The sequence below is a fragment of the Strongylocentrotus purpuratus genome, unplaced genomic scaffold, assembly GCF_000002235.5.
Source record: "Strongylocentrotus purpuratus isolate Spur 01 unplaced genomic scaffold, Spur_5.0 spur5_scaffold_16, whole genome shotgun sequence".
Taxonomy (NCBI): Eukaryota; Metazoa; Echinodermata; class Echinoidea; order Camarodonta; family Strongylocentrotidae; genus Strongylocentrotus; species Strongylocentrotus purpuratus.
Window position 1 is genome coordinate 12,931,061 of NW_022145601.1, and position 19,006 is coordinate 12,950,066.

The following is a 19,006-nucleotide window of genomic DNA, read 5'->3' on the forward strand; positions in this document are numbered from 1 at the left end:
TAATAAGATGGGCTGTTTTTTCATTGAATTGATTGAATTGAATTGGTTTAATTATAAAAGAAACATTACATGCAGCTCAAGGCTGATATTGTCTGTTTTACAAAGTAATCAAATATTTTCATTATAATACAAACATCAAAATACATGGTAACATCACTCAGCAATATTATAAAAGATTTCGAAAAATTTATCGCGGATGTGGTTATCAAAAGTAGTTATCAAAATAATTAAGGCAATGTCATTAAATATTCAAGGATAAATTCAATTAAGTCTATTAAGGAATATGAATATTTTTCAAGCAAGAAGTGTAATTAGTCTCTGTCGTTTTGGTGTGAGTACTTAAAATGAGAAATATATTATCAAAAGATTTGCAGGCAATGCTGACTGTAAATGATTACTTTCTCAGCTTTTATCATACTTGAAACCATAGCTACCCTCAGGCTTAATCCATGAGCATTGGTTGTAATAGGACTGTGTTAGTAAATTTCATTCAGTATTAATTCTATTTGCATGATTTAATGAATCAGCGCAAATTGTTATTTTGTTTTGTTTCAACGAATTGATGTGCTTAGCGTGCAGTAGATAATCTATCAGCAATTTTCTGTGTGTGCAAGTGAGTTTTTTGTTTTGTTCTTTCTGCTGTAAGTTTTATTTTGTAAAATCATTGTAATGAAATACTGTAATTCTTTTTTGTTCTGTCTAAAAATAAGAATGATTTTAATTTCTTATGTAATATAATGTCCTATAGTATGGACATAACTGCTTTTTAAAGGGAAATGGTGCAGAAAAGATGATGTACAATTCAAACATTCCATGAGATGAGAATTTTACAGACAAATATGCCCATGGCCATCCTGCTATGTTAGGCAGCCCTTTATTTGAACATGAGTTTTTCTTTAAAACATGACCTTGAAAATATCTTTCCGTCCAAAAAGACATTATTATGATTTTGTTTCTTTCTCGGTTGCTTAGGATATACTTTCTAGAATGTGATACATGATTTTAAATAGGATATAGAGTTGTAAGTAACCTTATTTGACCAGATGCAGTTACCCTATTATGAAGTAGAATAACCCAGGTTTTGTGATGTTCATATTAGAAAGTGGTTTGTACCATTTTGAAATAGGTATGGTCAGATTTTAAATTATGTAGACAGAGCAGTGAGTAAAGCAAGCTTTTGGCTGGATTTAGTCACCCCTATTGTAAAGTAGAACGGCCTAGCTTTTGTTGGTAGTGATATGAGGAAGTGGTTGATACCATTTTGAAAATGGGGATGGTTTCACAGTGGGTTGCCTTGATTTGGAAGTGCCCTTACTTTGTGTGCCCGAGAAGGATGAGTAAATGAATTGACATTACAGTAACCTGGGGGTGTTTCACAAAGCCTTTTTTCAATGAAAAATGACAAAAATCAGTGACAAATCTGCTGATAACCAATCAGAAGCAAGGATTTCACTAGCTTATAATGGAAACACTCAATATGTCACTGATGACAAGTTTTGTGAAACACCCCCCTGAAGAAAAAAAAAAATATCTTCTAAATAAAATAGAGTGAAAATAAATTATTATTATCTCATGCAGGGTGATTTCCAATGCTTACGCTATTAGTGAACTTTGTAATAAGTAGTTAGTTTTATAACATTATGCAAATCTTATCATTTTACTGTATAAATATGAGAACAAATTAGCTTTTTTCATACAATCAGGATTTTAAAAGTTCTTATGCAATCTTTCTATCTTGACTTCTGCTATTTTTGTGAGGATTTACTATGTATATAGAGAAGAGAAAAACAATCAGATTTTAATTGAAGATAATCAAAACTCTGTGTGCTGTGTATTAGCTATATATATTCTTTGTAAAGTAAAATATTGTAGAAATGTGCGTGTGGTGCCTTTGTAGATAATAGGGTGTGCCAAAATATTTCAAATCAGATTAAATTGCTGGACTAATCACTAGAGAAAAAGGGTCTATCTTGAGATGAAGTGTAATGATGTGTAGAGGTGTACGGAAAGAAAACTTTGCTGCACAATCTTTTTCTCTTTTCATTGATGTGATGTAATGATGGAATAAACTATAAAAACATCCAATAAATGTGTCATATTACTTATTTATCTTCAGGCCTGAGGCGTTATGAACCAACTATTTTTTTAATGAGATTATTCACCCTTTCTTCCATTTTCCCTCTCTTTATTTCTTTCAATTCGCCATCTTCTGTTATATCGTATGATTACATTTCTTTCAATTGCTGTATGATCAAAAGTTCTTCCAATTTGATTTCTTCTCATTGTCAATTTACTTTGGTTCTTTCTCTGGTTTGTTTTTCATCCAGGTTATTTTGAAGATTCTCTATCAAGCTTTCACAATTCAAATTTGAAACACAACCCCTCCCCCCCCCCCCTCCTTGAAAAAAGGAACGCTTTTATTGGTGATTCAAAAATATTCACAAAATATAATGTAGTGTTTTTGAGCAAGTTTTAAGTACGCATTTGATTTGTAGAAAGATGTTATCGAATAGTGAATAAGTTTAAGGAAAATTAGGGGAAAATGAAGTAAATAAGATTGCAACTACTTTTGAAAATTTAATTTTAGTAGCCCTGTCCACTGAAGTTGCCCTCGGGTTGGTTTTTTCTAAAGTAGTAGCGATTCTCTTTAAACTTAATAGCCTTTATCCTTCAAACAAAGAAAACTATTACAAAAAAACGTTTCAAACATAATTATTTCCAATACATTATGGACTTGTGTGATTGAATATGAAACCTTTTCCATTGTTATCATTTACTTGACTATCACTTTCTACAAATAAAACGGAACTAAAAAAAAAAATTATTACCAATACTTTTGGACATGTACAATTGAATGAAATCTTGTTCATTGTCATCATTTTACTTGATGACCACTAAAGGAATTGACATTCATGCTTTTATGGACCAGTATGAATTGAGTTAATAAGAGGACTATTAGGAACGTTGACTCATAGAGATGGGAGATGGCGAAATATTGGCCCTTAATAGAAATATAGCTTAGTTAATCATAATTATTTCAAACCGGAGTTGTTGAAACGTTTTTTGACATGATGAAACAATATATTGGCGGGTGGAAATTATACTACTGCCCTCTGCTGGCTTTGACAGAATGTGCATCGGGAAGTGTCAAATGGGTAGCTATTACCCCATTCACAGTGGTTTTGAAATTTGTAGCGGCGTTGTAGCGGAGCGGCGACACCGCCATAACACCGCTACAAATGCATTCACAGTAGAAAAGTTATCCCGCTGCAGCAGCGGGATAAATATCATGTACCCATTTACGCTGCAGCGGGTGATTTTTATTACCTCCGTAACAAACACGTGTATGCATGGCTCATGACCCGCGAGTGACCCCGATATGACCGGAAATACTTCAGCGCGGGGTTTTCGATGAGGCAAGTTTGCAAAAGGTAATCATGTCAAGTTGCTTTTTGTATCCTCGATCATATTACTTTTTAAAAAACTAGCATTTTTATTGCTTCCAGTCAGAATATTTTAATTTTTTGAAGTGTGAAATATTTTTATTTGGATAATTATAATATCTACATAATAATAAAATCAATTTGAATCCACTGGTTACTTTATTTCTATTTCACTTTATGTTCCCCATTGCTGGAGAAAAGAGGTCAGTGATAGGTAAGTAAACAAATCACACGTGTTTGTCGCGGTGTTATAGCGGAGAGCCTTCACACTGAGTAAACACCGCGACAGCAGCGGGACTGTCCCGCTGCTGTAGCTAGGCGAACCTAGCGATAGTTTGTCGCGGCGTTATCTCGAGGCGGTGTTATCCCGCGATAGTTTATAACGCGTCCGAGCCTTCACACTGAAGACAACACCGCGACAGCAGCGGGACAGTCCCGCTGCTGTCGCGGTGTTTGAGGCCACTGTGAATGGGGTATATGAGAAACAAAACGTGTGGATAGAGAGAGAGAGAGGGGGTGGGAGGGAGAGAGACAGAGACAGACAGATGGGAAAAGAGACGGTGACAGACAGACAAGAGGAGGAGCTCTAGAAAGGAGAGAGACACACAGACACAAGCGAGAAAGAGATAGAGAGGGAGCAAAACAGAGAGAGGGATAGATAGCGAGAAACAGAGAGACAGAGATCGAGAAAGAGAAAGATAGATAATGGGGGGGGGGGGGGTATGAGAATGTAAGGGGAGTGAATGCGTGCTTGTTGGTGTGTGTGTGTGTGTGTGTGTGTTGTTTGTTGTTGTGTTTTTTTTTTGGGGGGGGGGTAATGGTCGGGAGGCACAAAGGCAGTGAGGTCGAGCGATTATAGACTTGACTTTCACAGCAGAATGAAATAATATAGGCATTGAATATGTTTGCAATTCCTATATATTATCTTTCGAACTCGACTACTAAATCTAGCTTCTTATTTTTATCTATACTGACTTCGAATCATCCCATCTTCTAATATTCCGCATATCCATGTTAAATTACTTTGTATTTACTCTTTTTTTCCTTGAAAGAGAAAACAAAGTTTAAGTTCAAATTTGATTTGATATCACACTGAATGGTAATTAATGAAATCAATGGAATTCTTCAAAAGAGAAATTTTGATGAGCATGACCGGGATGAACTTTTAAGAACTCTCATCTCATATTGCGTTAGATTCAACCGACGTTTCCAGGCTTTACACTATCAAAACAATCCCGAGCCCGACAGCCTGCTTTTAAGAGAGACAATGAAAATCAAAATGAAGGAGAGAAAAACGGGTGCACAAACCTACAATCTTAAAGTATCGCTGTCATAATATTTTCTCTCTCCTACAATTCCCCCCAAAATTCCTATACTGTCATTTCATTTTCTTCCTTTTTTTTCTCCCTTCTCGGTGAGCCTGCAGCACACCACGTCGTCACATACACACGATGAAAACAACATTTAATCGACATGCTGTCGGCGACAGACACAAATTCTTACAAAAGCTCACATTTTCTGCAGGAGAGCGGCTGCGGCAGCGCCAGTGAGGTAGGGCGGAATCACACAAATCGAATAAAACGCCGGGCAAAGAAAATCAGGCGATGTGACGACACAATAGATAGTACTTTATTACTCCTTATGCGAAGGAACACTTACATAAATATTATCACGTGCCTATATATAACCCAACGGGTAGATGGAGATAAAAGCTGACGTTAGGTTTATAGAGGTTATGTTTTTACAATGGAAAATACGATGGTTATCATAACAATCTGAAATTTAGGCGCTGCTAAGTGTTCGATTTCAATTTATTTTAAAAAGACAGGCGATTCTGATGGTTCTAGTTACGGAATGGGAAAATGTAATTTTTCATCATAATGACCTACGGAAGCGTTAAAGTGCCATTCTACTTGAGTACATGACGAGATATTTCATCTTGTCAAGTCGACTTAATATCCATATCATGTCGACATGTAAAGATATTTAACCTACCATGTCGACTTATCAACTTTTATTAGTCGACATGGCGAAATAAATTATCTTGCCAAGTCGACTTCACAAAAAGTTCATGTCGTCATGGCGACATAAGTTATCTTACCAAGTCGACTTCTAAAACATACATGTCGTCATGGCGACATATATTATCTTACCAAGTCGACTACCCAAAAAGTAATGTCAACATGGCGAAATAAATTATCTTCCCAAGTCGACTTCACAAAAAGTTCATACGGAAGCGTTAAAGTGCCATTCTACTTGACGAGATATTCCATCTTGTCAAGTTGACTTAATATTCATATCATGTCGACATGTACAAATATTTAACTTACCATGTCGACTTATCAACTTTTATTAGTCGACATGGCGAAATAAATTATCTTGCCAAGTCGACTTCACAAAAAGTTCATGTTGTCATGGCGACATAAGTTATCTAACCAAGTCGACTTCTAAAAAAATACATGTCGTCATGGCGAAATAAATCATCTTGCCAAGTCGACTTCACAAAAAGTTCATGTCGTCATGGCGACATGTATTATCTTGCCAAGTCGACTTCACAAAAAAGTTCATCTCGTAATAGCGACATAAATTATCTCACCAAGTCGACTTCCCAAAAAGTATATGTCGTCATGGCGAGATATGTAGTGTGACGACTATTTCATGCAGCGCGCGTATGACGGGCGGATCGTGCCATAAAGATGACAACTATACAACTATACATCCATCGAATGGATGTAAGTTTTTAACCAATCAGAACGCAGGAAACTATACAACTATACGACTATGACGGGCGATCCAATATTATTTAGTACTAGTAGGCCTATAAGATCAATTTTTATTTTTATTTATTCCATCATTGCTATGCTATGTTCAGCATTCAATGGCTTTAGAGGCATAAGTGTCGGTTAAATTCAGACATTCTCGCCGCTATGGCTGTATAGTTTCCTGCATTATGATTGGTTAAAACCGTACAGCCATAAAACTATACAGACATTCTCGCCGCCATGGCTGTATAGTTTCCTGCATTATGATTGGTTAAAACCGTACAGCCATAAAACTATACAGACATTCTCGCCGCCATGGCTGTATAGTTTCCTGCATTGTGATTGGTTAAAACCGTACAGCCATAAAAGTATACAGATATTCTCGCCGCCATGGCTGTATAGTTTCCTGCATTGTGATTGGTTAAAACCGTACAGCCATAAAACTATACAGACATTCTCGCCACCATGGCTGTATAGTTTCCTGCATTGTGATTGGTTAAATCCGTACAGCCATAGAGCTTAATGGATGTAAGGTTGTTCGCAATTATGGCATTTCGGCCCGCAAACGTAACAACCATACATGCGTTCTATAGCTGTATGGTTGCATAGTTGTATAGTTGTACAGTTTCCTGCGTTCTGATTGGTTAAAACCTTACATCCATTCGATGGATGTATAGTTGTATAGTTGTCATCTTTATGGCACGATCCGCCCGTCATACGCGCGCTGCATGAAATAGTCGTCACACTACATATCTCGCCATGACGACATATACTTTTTGGGAAGTCGACTTGATGAGATAATTTATGTCGCTATTACGAGATGAACTTTTTTGTGAAGTCGACTTGGCAAGATAATACATGTCGCCATGACGACATGAACTTTTTGTGAAGTCAACTTGGCAAGATGATTTATTTCGCCATGACGACATGTATTTTTTTAGAAGTTGACTTGGTAAGATAACTTATGTCGCCATGACAACATGAACTTTTTGTGAAGTCGACTTGGCAAGATAATTTATTTCGCCATGTCGACTAATAAAAGTTGATAAGTCGACATGGTAAGTTAAATATCTTTCCATGTCGACATGATATGGATATTAAGTCGACTTGACAAGATGAAATATCTCGTCATGTCGTCAAGTAGAATGGCACTTTAACGCTTCCGTAAGTTCATGTGGATATTATGTGGATATTAAGTCGACTTGACAAGATGAAATATCTCGTCATGTCGTCAAGTAGAATGGCACTTTAACGCTTCCGTACATACCAGTCCGTGGATTAACTTATCCCGTGACATTTTTGGTAGTTTTTCAGTCTCATTAGCGCCTTTAAAAGCAACTAGATATTGGCGCTTTATAAATACCTAAATTGGATTGGATTGGATAAGTGCGTAGGTAACAGAAATAATATGTGGAAAAATTGAATACTGCGTATGTATTTTTTTTTCAGTTTTGTTGAAGGTTTTTCATCATACTATAGATTTGCTGACATACAGTGTGAGTTAAAACAAAGTTTACACCTAGAAAATTGCTAATTATTTAAAAAATCATCCATGAACAGTAAATTATTATACATCTTTTGAAAGAGTGTTTTATCCCAAATCATTTGGTATCATATTTGTGTGGTATGTGTTCACGCTTGGATATGAACAGGAGGCATTATTTGCGAGAGTGCAAAAATAGACTTGCGCCAAAGTTGCTTATGTGATGTTTGAATATAAAAACAATTGGGATTTCGGTATTAATTCGGTCTTTGCAGATCCAAATAGCATCCCTAACAAAATTAATCATGCCACATAATTATATCAAATATCAAATATCAACGAATGTGTGCGTGTGTGTGCGTATGTGTGTGTGTTTGACTTTGCTTGTGCAAAAAACATAACTTTACTATGCAATGCATTTCATTTCATTTGATACATTCTCTCACTCCGCTAATCCCAACATACTGTAGGCATCACTTTGAGGCAATTCGATTTTTGCACTCTCGCAAACAATGCCTCCTGTTCCTCCAAGCGTGATCACAATCATACCACACAAATAATGATACCAAATGATTTGGGATAAAACTCTCTTTCATAAGATGTATAATAATTTACTGTGCATAGATGATTTTAAAAATAATAAGCAATTTTCTAGGTGTAAACCTTTTTTTGACTCACACTGTATACTTTAGTTGAGTTTGAATGGTTTTCTACTCTTATTATTTTACAAGTTTTCACACATACACACACACACAACAACAACACAAAGGTAGTTTCAATTTGAGTATAGCATATCCAGATTTATTTACATGGATATAATTGAGTATTTGTCATTTTTTAAACAAAAACATATCGGAGGTTCAATTGTTAGAATCCAGTTTGAAGGCGACCTCAGAAATGATTTCATCTAGAAATGTTGTTGCAATGATAAAATCACTTTCGATTGTTTGGTCTCTACCATTGATAAGTTCGTATTCATATTTGGTGAGGGAGAGATCAAGTATGACGTCACTGCTGTCGTCATCGAAAAGATCATGGGTGTAGTATGTCAAATCGGTGACTGTCGTAAACGTGTCGATATCGTCTTCATTGTCGGTTGTAATGCTGGACACGTCTGTGAAATCTTCGTCCATTTCGTCCATGAATCTGATCAAACTAGAAGTAGTGTCAGATAACAAGGAATCGTTATCATCTTCATGATGAATCTCGATCAAGACTTCGTTATGGAGCTGACAGCAGTCGGATGCGATACTTGTTCCGTTATCGTTATCATCGTCGACGTCGTTGTTATCGCTGTCGTTTTGCTTTGAAGCGATGATTGGGTAATACGTGATGCTTGGGAAGCCCTCTTCCGAACTCCACAATGATGTCGAGTCACTGAATGTATCGTTGATATTACATGTAGTAGAGTGGAACTGTGTTTGAACGAAGAAAAAGAATTATATGAGATGAGAGCTGAATATTGTGTAATAGCTTTAAAATTGCATACAGAGAGGCGGGCAAACCAATACGGAGAGAGAATATTGTGTATTCGTAGAGAGAAAATTAAAATGAAAATCTAATTAAAGCAGGAGAACAAAATGCGCGTGAGAGCAAAAGAATGATTTAATTCCAACTATGATTGTCTTGGTTGAATAGAACTTTTGCGAATATTGAAGAATTGGGTTTTAATAGAATTCTTACCATTTTGAGGGCTTCTGCTGTCAAAACATTACTTCGGTTGGCAGTACTGTCATCCTCGGTGGCTGTAATTAAATAAATACCACCCAAAAAATAAAATCGTAATTTTTCAAAGTTGCTATAGAAAATAATGATAGAACAAAGCTGAACAGTGAATGGTGGTCAAAAAAGTACCACCCTGTTTTCGGGTCGTGCTCGACGAAGCTTTGGAGTTTGGTAACTGCAGAAACAATAAATCTGATTTACATTAAGACACTATTAAAATGTGAATACTGTGTGTATGTGTTTAATAAGGTTATATGACCATTGGGGGAGCTTTAGGAAAATATTCCTACCTGACAAGAGACAACACAGTCTCCTCATACTCTTTCCCATTCTCTTTCGAAGTCGGGCGAAAAATCGTCGCTTACGAGAAGATCGGCGAGCCATTTCTCTTTGAGATATAAAGACAGGAGCAGAGCAAACGTCTTTAATGCAAGGGGAATTCATTAAGAATGAATCGCTTGTAGGTAAAGCGTTACTAATGTAAACACAAAACTTGCGCATTTCATTGTTACGTATGATTTTGGAGTAGGATTTTAGTAACGCGTTCCTGTTTGGTCAAAAGTTTCTACTCGAACCCATTGGTGATGAGTATACATTATTACGTAGGTCAATGCGCGTAAATGTGTGAGAGGGCTTTTCCTATAGGTTGAAGTGAATGCACGCGATGACCTCACAATATGATTGTGTAGGTTTTGTCCCTTATAAACTGCCAAAAGCATGAAAGACATTGGCGGCAGTGACTGCAGGGGGCAGAGGTGGTACGTTCCTAGGGCGGCCTTTAGTGGAGATGAACAAAATCCGCAAAAAAAACTACAGGTGCAAAACAAGAAGAAAAAAAAAGAAAGGAAAGGGGAGAAAAGGAAGACAAGATTATTAAGATAATGAGGATTATATGCGCTCCCAATACGTTAGGTAAATTGCATCAGATATAAAATTTTGTGTGGGTTTACAATGAAATCTTTTGCTAAAACTCAGTCGCTTCACTCTCTCACATACTGTTACACTAGGATCTCGTTATTGCGAAACCCAATATAGTCTACAATCGGTGATTCTAGATTGATCATTTTGTTTTGGTTTTTAATATACAGTGCGTCCCAGAAATAACGAAACCGAGAAGTATCGATGTTTTATCATAACTTAATCACAACCATAATTAATGAATGATACATATTTGGAAAGCTTAGAGTCTCTTCTTTCAGTTGATGCTTCTTAGATGATGCATATTTCACGCATGAGTGATTAAAAGCAATTTGAAGGAAGGAAACCAAAAAGACATTTGGCGGTCGGTATCTGAATTTCGAAGAAAAATTCACATTTCTAAAAAGTTGAGTTTCTGCCCTTTCATATGACACCTCAATCAGGAAAAATGAGCGAGGAATAACAAAGTTCTGTTTGTTTAAAGTAGCCCTTACATTTTCATAATTTTAACAAACGAATTCGTTTTCACTGGGTGCCTGCCGTAGCAAAAAGCAGATTTGACAAAAGACTTAACTCCGTTTCGTTGACAATCAGCCATGCATGAAGACTCTCGTCTACGGACGTCATTTAAGATACACCTCTGAAAAGATTTCCCCAAAAATAATGTGTTTAAACTCGAATATTGATAAAAGAATACAACATTTAGGTTCTCGCAGTAAACATGAATTACGTATTTTAAATGACATCCTATTTTATATTATGATACAACTTAAATGAATTTTTTTTTCCATCCAATTTGTGGGGCTCCCAATACTTTAGAGGGGCTTTGACTACGGATTTGAGCGGGCTACTCAGGCCTGGATGACAATAGATCGGTTTACTAACATATTCAAATGTATGGATGTTTATACTGGGGACCTAGTGACATGTTATTCATAAAATACTAGGAATCCATGTCGGGTAATCATTGGGCAAGCTTTCAGGCTGTCAAGTTTGTTTAGAAAGGATGAATAAAATTGTTATATATTAGTCGGCCGGTTTATTAGCTTAAAGGAGATATTCATTGATTTTAAAAACTAACTTTATTTTCATTATTGCAAAATTGAAACTTTGATTCGACAAGGTTATCAAAATTCAATGCTTGGAAACATCCGAAGTACTGATTATCATAAATTACAAAACGCTTAAATACAGCCCCGGCATAGCACCCGAAGAGCTCTCCGAACGCTGCTGAGATGTGTGAGATCACAGTATGGACATGACTTGCACAAGCAGACGATGTCCCATGACATATCACACATTTTCAGTGCCTGTGTTTTATCTTCTCTTGAGTTCTTTCTATTACTTCATTACCGTCAGGCAAAATGTATAATCTATTGCCTCACTCTTAACCCCGCGCATGGTTTTATTTTGATGACAAATGCAGCGATACAAAAATAAAGGAATCTGTCGCCTGTAAAAAATATAAGACGCCATTGTATATTCAGCTGCACACGCCGGGGTATGTTCGGCGTTTCAAGAGGGAACAAATGCCGTCCTTAATATCATTCTGGGGGTTTTTCAATTTGAAAGTCTGGTTTCTTTGATTGTTAATTAACTCCTATCCTGTGTATTTACAAGCAAAAGATTTTAGTTATCAGAATCGGGTCATATCCCCTTTTTAATTGTTTTGGCATGCCATTACATTTATGTACACTTAACTCATTATAATTTGAGAAATAATAGCTTTGCAATTATGTTCATTCTCTATGGGATGTCGTCTGCTTGGGCAGTGTTGGTCCATATAGTGACGTCATTAAAACATCGTTATTTTTTCCGGCAAATCTCTCGTATATCCCAGCTGCTATGGAGGTGGTTGTATTTGTATTTTTATAAATCACCCAATATGTAGTTGACCTAAAACTTGTCCGATGGCACTCTGTTAGCTTACCAGTTTCTAGTGATACATTAGTTGACATATTTGTGATCTTCTTTGAATTTCACCTTTAATAACCTATACCGTATGCAGTAGTTTGAGTGAGGTGATGGCTACAGGGAGCAGACATGGTCTGGTTTTGTGATATAAAATCCACTTAATCTTGCACTGTTAACTGCAGATCGTGTATTTTATTTACCTGATTTTGCTTCTTGAACATATCTTCAAGCTTTTGATATGATTATTTTGTTCTTTGATACCTTCTGGAGGTAGAATATTGTGATAGTTTTACAGCCATTTTCTGCCAAGGAATTTGAACACACACCTGTAGTCCCATATGGAGGATCCTGAGTTTGCTTATTTTGCCCAGCCTTCTTCATACCTACACTACAGGCAACAATAACTGTAATGTATATTTTCTGACTGAATTATGCTTATATTATTCTTATGATATAGAAGCAATTACTCACTGGGATTTAAATCATTTACCAGATGATTTAGCTAACCGTCTACTACTACTAATAGCTAACCTACATAAAATGGGTGTAGCTGAGTGAGTGAGACTGCTGTGAGCTTTTCTGACTTCCCTTTGTTTGTTCTGAATACGTATTGAATATTGAATACTGTCCTGCCAAATTTAATCACCGGTATTCATCACCGTTCGACTTGCAAACGCCATCATGAAGAATTACTTCTTACCACCCTCTTCTTCTAGATCACATCCACTCCTTCTAGCAATACTCTCAATAGTGTGTGCACTTAAACTATTGAAGAGTGGAAACCTGTACACGCAGATTGCAGACCATAGATCAGCTTCTTTACCCTTCTTCGATCTACACGCAACGCTTTGTGAACCAAGATCACTACACCAGCCTACTAGAAGGCGTACTTACACTGCAGATATTGATAACTGCAAACTGTTACTTTTTATATCATCCTGTAATAAGTGGAATCGAAATACAAAGCTTTGTCCACTTGACTTCAGGTCGACTTCTTTGAGCCACCTAACCATCCTACTTCTCCTCAGCGGACAAGTTGAAACCAACCCTGGTCCATCAACTAGTGCTCCTGAGACATTTCCATGTGCCATCTGTGGGGATGAAGTGAGAGACAACGACCCTGCTCTCTTATGCGATCACTGCGACTGCTGGTGCCACATCTCATGTGTCGGTATCTCCCCAGACTCCTATGATATCTTGACGAAGAAGTCCAGGAGCTTCGCTTGGGTGTGCTGCCAGTGTTCCTCTACCAACATAGGGTCAAGCAGCTCGCTGCAAGGTCTTAACCTCTCACAGACCAATCGTTTCTCACCCCTTCACCACGACTCCAGTAATGAAGAAATCCTTCCCTCCATCAACCCTCTAACCTCTACGCCTACATCGAGCCCTGGGGGACGTCGTCAACCACGATTTCACCCTCCATCAAGAAATCGCAAAAAGGCATTTAAAGTGATGGTTGTAAACTGCAATGGTCTTAAGGGGAATGCTAAAAAAATCAAGCTTCCATGCAGCCATTGCTCACCACACTCCTGATTTTGTTTTTGGTTGTGAATCAAAACTGGATGACAGCTTATCATCATACTCAATCTTCCCAAGCAATTACTCAATCTACCGTAAGGACAGAAACATCCATGGAGGTGGTGTTTTCATAGCAATCATCGACACGCTAATTGTCACTGAATGTCCAGAGTTTGACTCAGACTGTGAGATACAGTGGTGCAATGTGCAACTTGCAAATGCCAAGCCACTGTATATTGGTAGCTACTACTGCCCCCCCAACAACAGACAACAAGGTCTTGAAGGCTTGCACCAGTCATTGTCCAAGATTATGACAAGGCACCGGCGCAGCCACCCTAACATCTTGATAGCCGGCGACTTTAATCACCCAGACATCAACTGGGATGACCAGTCGACTACAAATCCAGCCACTTCTACTTGTCACCAGAAGCTGTTGGATATCCTTTTGCACAACTCCTTGTCTCAAACAGTCAGGGAAGTCACCCGACCTTCATCCAACAACATCCTGGATCTAGTTGTGACGTCGAATCCCGCCCTGGTTGAGAATGTGTGCGTAAAGTCTGGGATATCAGACCACAACATCGTCACTTTTACTCTTGCTGCAAATCCAAAGATCTCTGTCAAGCCCCTGAGGAAGATCTACCAGTTCCACAAAGCTGACGAACAGCAACTGAGAGATGCAGCAGCCGAATTTGCGACGGAATTCCTCCAATCAGATCCAGAAAGAAGATCAGTGGAGACAAACTGGTCCATCATTGTCAACTTCTTGAACAGGTGTTTGTCTGAGCTTATTCCTTCCAAAATGAGCAAAGGAAGGAAACATCTTCCTTGGATTACTCCTCCTTTGAAACGCCAGATGAGGAAGAGAGATAGCCTATTCAAGAAGGCACACAGCCAGTCTTGCTCCACAGCTTGGACAGCCTACCGACAATTCAGGAACCAAGTTGCCAAGAATGTGCACAGAGCACGTTGTGAGTACGTCAACAACATCATCGGGGCAAGCCTTAAGGACAACCCAAAGTCTTTCTGGTCTTACATCAAGACATGTCGTTCTGAAAACATTGGTATTCCTACCTTGCGTACTCCATCTAAACTATGCGCCTCAGCATTAGACAAGGCAGAGACACTGAACGACTACTTCCAGTCTGTCTTTACTCCTCACCAGCTCCAACCTCTTGTACAGAAAGGACCTTCTCCTTTTCCAACTATTGGTCACCTGCATGTTCACAGGACTGGTGTCGAGAAACGCCTCCAACAACTGGACCCTTCAAAGGCCAGCGGACCTGATGAACTCCCACCCAAGCTCCTTAAGTTGGTAGCTCGCGAGATTGCTTCTCCACTGTCCTTCCTGTTTCAACAAAGCTACAACAGTGGCATCGTTCCAGCCCAATGGAAACAGGCACTGGTTACCCCTATTCACAAGTCGGGAGAAAAGTGTGACCCCTCCAACTACAGACCGATCTCACTTACCTGCGTTTGCTGCAAAGTCATGGAACATATCATCCTGAGCCATGTGTCGAAGCATGTTGCAGTGAATAATATCCTCACTGATGCACAGCATGGCTTCCGACGAGGGTTGTCAACAACCACTCAATTGACAACAGCCGTCCACGACTGGTCCTCCATCCTACAGCAGCGTAGCCAAGCTGATATAATCTTCTTGGACTTCAAGAAGGCATTTGATCGAGTACCACACCTTCTCCTGTCAACCAAACTTCAGTACTATGGAATAAGTGGTGACTCACTCCAGTGGATAATGTCTCTCCTCACTGATAGACAACAGGCAGTCGTAGTTGATGGATCCAAATCAACATGGAGGGATGTAACATCTGGAGTCCCCCAGGGATCCGTCATCGGCCCTACCCTCTTCCTGTTGTATATCAACGATATCCAAGACAACATCCAGTCCACAATGCGTCTCTTCGCAGATGACAGCACCCTCTATCGTGAGATTCGATGCCCTGAGGACCATCAAATCCTAAAGGACGATCTCCAACAGCTGTCCAGGTGGTCTTCAAACTGGATGATGGACTTTAACGTGAAAAAGTGCGCTATCCTCACCATCACACGGAAGCGTACTCCCAGCATCCGAGAATACCACCTGTCAAATGGACTGATTCCGAGAGTGAAAGAGTACAAGTACCTTGGAGTAACGGTTGCTGCTGATCTCCGTTGGAACAAGCACTGCCAAACCATTCGGCATAAAGCAAGCCGTACTCTAGGTCTTCTTCGCAGGACTCTCTCACCCTGTACCAGGGATGTAAAGTCCAGGGCCTACACAGCCTTAGTGCGCCCCCAATTGGAGTATGCCTCGGAGGCTTGGAACCCACACAGCGTCACGGTCACAAAAATGCTAGAGCAAGTACAAAGAACAGCGGCTCGCTTTGTGTACCGTGACTACAGATACACCACATCACCATCAGCTCTTGTGGCAGCTCTAGGGTGGGACACGCTTCACACACGTCGAATCCTCGACCAATGCACCCTTCTCTACAAGATCCATCACCGACTTGTCCCCATACCTGCACCAACTATTGTTATCCCTGCTACATACTTCGGAAGACATGACCACAACCTGAAGTATGTAATTCCTGTTGCAACTATCGACTCCTTCAAGTTCTCATACTACCCAAGAGCAATAAGGATCTGGAACCATCTGCCAGGCTCAGCAGTCAATGCAACAGGAATAACCAACTTCAAGGAGGCTGCTCTACCCTCCATCAGAATGATGCAGCCCCCCGTTGGTTCTCACATCATATAAGCTTACTAGCTTGGTTTTTACTTGCACTGGACTTAGCATATTTTACTGTAAATTGACAAGTGCTTTGTCCACACACCATTCCAGCAATTCATGACACTCCTTGTAGTCACTTGCCTCACCTACCATCCCAGTATAGCTTCCTGAGTGAGCTGCCAAAGGGATTACCCAACCAAGTACCAAGTTTGACTCATCAGCGTCTTCGATTTGGCGACTAGATTATTAGCGCTCTACATATTTTTTGATCGGATTGGATAGGACAGGATTTTCAGAAGTCCCAACGTATGCTATCAGGGGGAGTATGAATTCGAGAACCAGTACAAATTATTATTTTTCAATCACAAAATGTATGGTAGCTCCTAAATCAAAACCCATTTCGATTCAATTCAATTAAATTCATCATGTTATCGGCCAATTATTGGAAATTTGTTTCATTTGCATGTCAATACAAAATTACAGATTATAAACATCAATAAGATACAAATGAATACAGAACAGTACATTTGACTTGAACAAAGATAACACGAAATGCGATATTTCAAAATGCAGACTAAAATCAATTCATGATTTAATTTATTTTATTTTATTTATTAAAATTGTTTACATTTAATAGTTCAATATTATCATGATAACGACAGTCAATTTAAGATAATTGATAGAGATATTAAATGAATTTTGTTCACAAATAATTCTTTATTTCTTGCATCTAAACGGTATATTTTTAGCAGTGGTTGTGCCCTTCCATTCGGCATAATACAATAAGCACAATCATGATAACAACGGTATAGTTATAACATTATAAACATTAAAGAAAATCAGTATATTCTTGAAATAAGGGATAAAGAAGACAAAGATGCCTCAATTCCCATCATATTAACATACATATTTGTTACATTTTTACATAGATTGAAACCTAATCGTCAATATTCATAACCTTCTAGGAATACAATCTCATTTATGTTTCTAGTATAGTACGTAAAACGACTACTGACAAGATATATTAACTTACGATCCATAAACATCATAGATCAACATTACATGGAAATTGTTACATTCATCATGATTAAATACTCTACGATTTTCGTTATTTAAACGGCATGCTTTCAAACATGACGCCGATGTTTTTTCAACTGGGCACTTAGAATATAGATCTTCAATAAAAAGAATTAACCGAATATGCCTCTCTTTAGTAGAGCTAATTATTTTTTTATGAAGCATAATCGTTCCCGAATTCTGAGATTTAAATCAGATAATATTCAGAGCGACATAATTATACGCGTTAAGGAAACACCGCGTTGAATGGAAATCTTGCGATCTTTTGTGACTATGTTATGTTTTAGCCAAGACAAACCGAAAAAGAAGAAGAAGGAGAAAGAAGAAGAAGAAGAAAAAGAAGAAGGAGAAGAAGAAGAAAAGAAGAGGGGGAAATAAGAAGAAAAAAAAGGAAGAAGAAGAGAGAGAGAAGAAAAGGAAGAAGAAGAAGAAGAAGAAGAAGAAGAAAAATGAGGAAGAGGAGGAGAAGGAGAAGGAAAAATAAGAAAAAGATAATAGGAAAAGAAGAAGAAGGAGTAGGAGGAGAAAAAGGAAATCAAGAAGAAGAAGAAGCAGAAAGAGGAAAGGAAAAAAAGAAGAGAGGAAGATTAAGAAGAAGAAGGAGTAGAACGAAAAGGAGAAGAAGGAGGTGTAGGAGGAGGAGGAGGAGGAAGGAGAAGAAGAATTCTAGAATGACGCACGTAGGTACTATGATACTATATCATCTAGGGTAGAAAGATTGGACATGAGCTTGCAACTCAGATATCATTTGGTATTTGATCTACTTGACACAGATTGACACGGATCTAAATGTCAAAGAAAATTTGGAAATGCATACAAATGTGAAAGGATTACCAACTGCTTCATGTTCTCGCTGTAATGCTCGGATATTCAGATAATTTGGATTTTTAAAACATGAAAATAGGGTAGGCCTAAACGAAAGTCATGAATAAGAATATCAACTAGATATGGTATGAGCTTGTAACACAGATATCATTTGGCATTTGATCTACTTGACACAGATTGGCACAGATCTAAATGTCAAAGAAAATTTGGAAATGCATACAAACGTATAAGGATTACCAACTACTATAGTACTTGCTGCTCTCGCTATATATTATGCTGGGGTATTCAGATAATTTGGATTTTTTAAAACATGAAAATAGGTAATCTTAATATAAACGAAAGTCATGAAAAAGAAGATGAACTAGATAGGGCATGAGCTTGTAGCTCAGATATCATTTAGTATTTGATCCACTTGAAAACAGATTGGCACAGATCTAAATGTCAAAGAAAATTTGAAAATGCATACAATGAATGTAAAAGGATTACCAACTTATTTATGTTCTCGCTAAGCTGGGGTATTCAGATTATATAATTTGGATTTATTAAACATGAAAATATGGTAGGCCTAATCATAATATAAACGAAACTCATGAAAAAAAAATCAACT